We start from the raw sequence: 6192 nt of genomic DNA, 5'->3' as shown, positions 1-6192 counted from the left end.
TGACAGCATTACTGACACAGTCAGGGAAATTCAGAAGTTTGGTTGTTAAAGCTGGAAGACAAGCTTGGTTTGGTTCAGACTGAATGATGACAGGGCAGAAATATGAAAGCTTCTAGGACAAAATAAGGCAGCAGTGGAGGAGAGAGTTAGAAATGCAGATTTGACCACCATCTGAAGCCAAGTAGCAACAGAAACCATGAAAGTAGGTGATTTAATCAGAGGCAGTGTATAAGACAAAAGCAAACATAGAGTCAGAGCAGAATCTTGATGAGAAATAAGAAACACCAGCAGTTGAGAATAAGAAAATGTCGCAGAAATCATGGTAAAATGAATCCTTTGATTTATCAATGATGACTAAAAGAAGGTCTCATTTGAAAGAATGCTGTGGCTCTCAGTGTCTCATGTGACAGGCTGCAGAACAACATGGATGGTCCCTGGGAAAGATTAGTGTTTGTAATGAACATCAATTGAATCTTGATTTAAACAATGTTATATGTATCTTTACTGTTTAGTTATTCCAGTGTATTGCAGAAAAGCTATAAAACAAAATAGACATTTAATCTTTCTTGGCCAAAGTTGGAGAAGACAATATCTAGCATATATATTTTTCTCTCCTATTTGTAGTTTCCATGATTCTTTGAACTAGCTAAATATGTAACAGCTGTTGGAAAAATGCTTTGTGATTAAATGTAGGTAAGTGGCCTTTGTTTCTAGATGCTATAGATTCATTGTAGAATTTAGGCATGTGTAGGCAGTATCTGGTGGGGGGTGGAGACAGATATTACAGAATTCTGTTCTGTGAGTGTGAGGAGACTCCTAGAAAGAAACTTATCCCAAAGAAGATGTTGAATTCATGAAAGGTTCATGGACTCGTATGGTGGGGTCATCAGAGTGTTTGCTCCTTTCTTCTTGTCCCTTATGTTACACATATCTCTTGATTCCCCGACACAAACCCAGGGATGTCTACCACCCGAGTCCTGACAGTGAAGTTCAATGGGAAAAATAAAACAAGACAACGATTCCCTTAAAGTCTCTGAGACAAACAGAGAACAAGGCAGCACTCTCTTGGGGCCAGGTAAAAAGGGTAATGTAAAAGAGGCATTCTCTAGGCCTTCTGAGCAATAATATGGAAACAATGGCCACCATACAGACACTAGTAACCTTCACATCAATCACTGGCAACCTCTGGGAAGAATAGGAAAAAAAATGGCAATAATTTGACAGAGGACAGGGGACTTAGAAAGAAATGGCAATAAGAGATAGGAAGGCTAGAGTGTATAGCATCTGCTAACTCCTGTGAGGATGGTGGCACTTTGACTTCTAAATAGGTTATTTTATGTGAAATATTTGTGGACTCGGTCTATCACAAAATTAATTTCTGTCAATTTATTAAAATAAGGAAATGTTTGGGGCGCCTGGGTGGCGCAGTCGGTTAAGCGTCTGACTTCAGCCAGGTCACGATCTCGCACTCCGTGAGTTCGAGCCCCGCGTCGGGCTCTGGGCTGATGGCTCGGAGCCTGGAGCCTGTTTCCGATTCTGTGTCTCCCTCTCTCTCTGCCCCTCCCCCGTTCATGCTCTGTCTCTCTCTGTCCCAAAAATAAATAAACGTTGAAAAAAAAAATTAAAAAAAAATAAAAATAAAATAAAAATAAAATAAGGAAATGTTTATATAAACTTATCATAAACTTATGATGTTTATATAAACTTATAAACTTATCATCATATATCATGAAATTATGTTAGGCCTAAAATATAAAACATTCTTCCTTCTGTTTTTCTTTTCACAGTTCTATCATCCAGTAGAATGCTGTATTACAGAGATAAATATCCCAAATTCTAGTTCAGAAGCCATGCTTCTTATAGAAGAGTATAATTTCATTATCTGTGGTAAATTTATAAGCCTATGATGTAATGTTGAAAACTATGATTTTGCATATATTGATTTTAGTGTGTAATTTGTGCTGGCAGTAATTTTCCACTGGCCATAAGGAAGAACTATTTTAATTAACTATGATAATTCAACCATGTCAATTGGAGATGCACATAAACACACACACACAAAATCCTGAGAAATACCATAAGATTTCAGTCTATTTTGTATAAGTGAATCACAGGTCTTGGCACATAATAAGTACTCAGTAAGATAGGAGCTACTATAATTATCATCATGAAGAGTCACTGGGTTAAGAATAGCCCTACTGAAAAGTAAGAGCTACATTGTCTTGATTACTATATGATACTCTGAGAAAATAGGCTCAGGCGTTACTTTGTCAGGTAATGGTTTGTAAATATAGTTGCTTTAAACAAACCACATGCAGCAGGAGAGGCAGGTATGCTCCTAGAACCTTGCCCCAAGAAACCTCTGTTCAGGTTAGTCCATCATTCCAGTCTGTTCATCATTTAAATTCCTATGACTATGGCTTCTTCTAGCAAGATATGGTATAATCTATTGTCTCAAGGTCTAGGTTCTGATCCTAGATGTACGTGATTTTGAATCTTAGCTTTATTGGTTGTTAGCTCTGTGACCTTGAACAATGGTCACAGACCATTGTAATGGTACACAGACCAATGTTCTGTGTAATGGTACACAGAACAATGGTACACAGACCACTGTAAAATGACGTTTATAATAACAGCTAGTTTATAGGGCTATTTTGATAAAACAAGTATACATCACAGAGTAAGTCTGATATAAATCAGCTCTTTGTATTCCTGGATGCTACTGTGGTCTCTCTTTTGGTGATGACTCTACACTATCTGACTTCAGCTGTGACTCAGTGCAAACACAAATTGTTTGCAGCCCTGAGTGAACCTCAGGATTGTCCCTCTACTCCCCTTTTCATATAATAGTTTTCCCAGATTTCTTTGCACACATGTGTTGGTCAGTATTTAGCCTAAGACTTGAGCAGAACCCTTAACAGATATCTAGAGCTCTCTCTTTCTCTCTTTATCTATCTATCTATCTATCATCTATCTGTATATCTCCATCACTCTTTCTATTTCTCTTCCTCTTTCTGGGAAGCAGTCTCCTTTCCTGTACTCTGCTGTGTAAACACTAGCAACCATGATCACTTCTGACCCTTGAGTCCATCTCTTCAACTCAAGGGAGACCACTGAGCTTTACTTAAATTCCCTCTCCCTATCCCACAGGCTGAAAATTCCCTCTAGCTTATCAGCTGAAGCAACTATAGGGCTCACTTCATTTTCTCACTCTCAGGAATCATTATACTGCACTCCTTGATGTTCTATGTGTATATAGAACATTGTTTTTGTATACTTTGGCTATTCTTTAATGTTGATTCTGATGAGAGGATAAGTCTGGGCCATGTTACTCCCACTGGTCCAGAAGTGGACATTGCCCAAGTAAAGTATCTTTTAACCATGGCAACTAGGTAGATAGTCAACTTGACTTTCATAGACTGTAATGGTTTTACATTTCCCTGATATATATGCAAATCCTGAATCATATGCTGGTTCTAGAAACTGTACCTTAGAGTGTTATAAAATGGACCTATAAACTCAAGCCTGCTATTCTCATCCTTCTCAACAATAAAACTGGCCAATGATTAACTTTCTGACGTCATACATTTAGGAAATCAGAAAAATATTATTTTTCTTTTAAAACTATAATGAAATGCTCCATATCTAAACTTCCTGACAAATTTTAATTCAAACATGGATGTACCTGAAAAATTCAATTATTCATACATTAAAAATATTTATGGAGCACTGACTTTGTGTCAAACAGGCACTGTTCTAGATGCTAAGGATAAAGCTGAGAACAGAAAGGTAAGATTCCTCATTTGTGGGATTGAGATTCTATTGGTGGTAGTGGGAAGACAACTAATAGAAAAGCAGATAAATGTATTAAGCAAGAAATAAAAGAAAGGAAAAGAAAGAGAAAGAAAGAGAAAAAGAAAAGAAAGAAGGAAGAAAGAAAGAAAGAAAGATAGATAGAAAGAAAAACATGATAAGAACAAGCATAATGCAAGAAATTAAAATAGGGGACTGGGGACCTGCTTCTGAGTAAGTAGTAGAATGGCTCTAAAGGAGTTATATTATCTGAAAGAAAAAAAAGTAAGTATGAAGAGATCAGAGACAAAGCTTTCCAGTTAGGCAGAATGAATGCAAGTGTCCTATGGCTAGAAATGCACTTAAAGGTGTTCAAGAAAGGCTAGTGGTGGTAGGTGCAGTGAATGAGGGAAAGGGGATTCTGAGAGGTCACAGGAGTAGGCAGGGGCTAGGTTACTTATAAGGTGGCTTAAGAGTTTGGAATTACTTTAGAATGATGGGAAGCCACTAGAGATTTTAAAGGAAGGAAGTGACATTATTTGATTTACATTTCAAACCCCTTCTGACTACTATGTGAAGAATTGTAGAGGAGTAAAAGAAAAAGCAAGGGACCAGTTAGAGGATATAGGATGAATACAGTGAATATGGAAAGAAGTGGAAGCCTTGGGATAAGTCTTGGAGGTGGAGTCAACAAGCCTTGATGGATTAAATGTAGATTATGAAGGATAATGCCTAGATTTTTGACTTAAGCAATTGGGTGGATTGTTATGTAATTTAATGGGGAAAAATTGAGAGTGAAGCAAGTTTGTGAAAAACTATTGAATTGATCTCTTTTTCCAAATCAATTTTGAGATGTTTATTAGAAAGCCTCATGGGGGGGAGGAGTCAAGATGGTGGAACAGCATGGAAGCTTTTTTTGTGTCTCGTGTCCATAAAATACAGCCAGACCAACAATGAACCATCCTACACACCTACAAAACTGATTGGAAGATTAACACAACAATCTGCACAACCTGAACCACAGAATTCAGCAGGTACATGGCACGGAGAGCTGAACTTGGGGAGCAAGAAGCCATGAAAGGTAGGGAACCCCTTTTGCGGGTGGAGAGTGGATGGAGACTGGGGAGTGGGGGAGCATACAGGAAAAGCACCTCTCCCCAAAAGCAGCTGGAGAGAAAGTGGAAAATTGGAAATAGCTGCAGGGACTAAACTAAAAAGGGAGAAAGGAGAAAGGAGAGGGTTTAAATTCCATTAAGACTGTAAACAAGGGGAGCGCAAAGGCTGCAACTCTGCAGCTCGATACCTGGCGGTGCTCTGGTGGGAAAGATGAATCCCCAGGAATAGAGTAGGGTCCGGGTGGTTCTTGGGACACACAGGGAAAAGCGGTTCCACTGCTGGAAGGACATTTGGTAGAGACTGTTGAAGCCACCTGGTCCCAGCAGATCCCAGAAGCAGCCACACTTGCTGGTGCTGGGGCAAAGTCATTGACGGTGAAGCCTGGTGCCAGATGTGTGTTGTGATTTCCCACAATCCCTGAAATGCTAATGCTACACTGTCTTGTGAACTTTTTTGGGGGGCGGGCTGGCACCTGGCCGCAGTCTCAGGGCACCGGCAACAGCAGGGTCCAGTGGGCATTCCTGGGTGTAGCCGACATTTGGCCATTGCTCATTCAGCCATTGGTTGGTGACACCCTCCTGCAGAGGGCGGATTGGGTCAAAGCCGCAGTCCTTCAGAAGGGGCCAGGGAAAACAGCTGCAACTGAGGCAAACCTTGGGAGACAGGTATTGCCTAGGGCCTGGTTACGGAGAGTGGAAAAGCGGGGCATGGATGAGAGCTGAAGACAGAGGACTGGTGCACAATTGCTGATCCAGGAGAACACACTGGGTAGCTGGGTGGCACCATTTTCACCGCTCCTGCGCATGCGCATGCACACCTACGAGCACCACAACAATCCACCCCAGTAGGCTAGCAGGTGCCATCCAGTGGAGAGCGGAGCTGTTACACCGAGCCCCGCCCAACTGGGCCAACTTTGCTCTTCAAGAACACAAGCCTCACTGCTGGCTTAATTTATGGACTATAAACAGCTCCATGGACTGACCTCTAGGGGAAAATGAAAGAATTTCAGTCCTACTTCAATCTGTTAGCAGGCTCATTTATTCAATTTTTTTCTTTCTCTTTTTCCTTTTTCTCTTTTACAATTCTTTTCTAAAAATTTCTGTCTTTAAATTATACTATATTTTTTACTTTTGTGTAAATTTTTTCAAATTCTACTTTACTTTCATTTTATTTTAGTCTACTTCAGTGTACTCACCTTTTCAAATTTACAATTTCCTTTTTTTCTTTCTTTTTCTTTTTTTGTTTCATTTCTCTTCTTTTTCTTGAATGCAGAAAGAGAAAAAC

At 39.7% G+C, this 6192-nt stretch overlaps 1 long non-coding RNA gene across 2 annotated transcripts; it reads right to left on the bottom strand.

Annotated features, from left to right (window-relative positions):
- Positions 1 to 2931: 2931 nt before the first annotated feature.
- Positions 2932 to 5952, bottom strand: LOC115511579. 2 transcript variants are annotated; one of them, XR_003968108.1, is made up of 3 exons: positions 5924 to 5952; positions 5096 to 5186; positions 2932 to 2963 (listed from the first exon to the last, which is right to left on the bottom strand). It is a non-coding gene; the product is annotated as an uncharacterized LOC115511579 (long non-coding RNA). The 2 variants fall into 2 exon arrangements; XR_003968109.1 differs by having other exon boundaries at positions 2932 to 2945.
- Between the last annotated feature and the right edge of the window lie 240 nt (positions 5953 to 6192).

Source organism: Lynx canadensis, chromosome B1 (genome assembly GCF_007474595.2).
Source record: "Lynx canadensis isolate LIC74 chromosome B1, mLynCan4.pri.v2, whole genome shotgun sequence".
Taxonomy (NCBI): domain Eukaryota; kingdom Metazoa; phylum Chordata; class Mammalia; order Carnivora; family Felidae; genus Lynx; species Lynx canadensis.
Note: the sequence above shows the minus strand (reverse complement) of the source record. Positions and strands in the feature narration are given on the sequence as shown.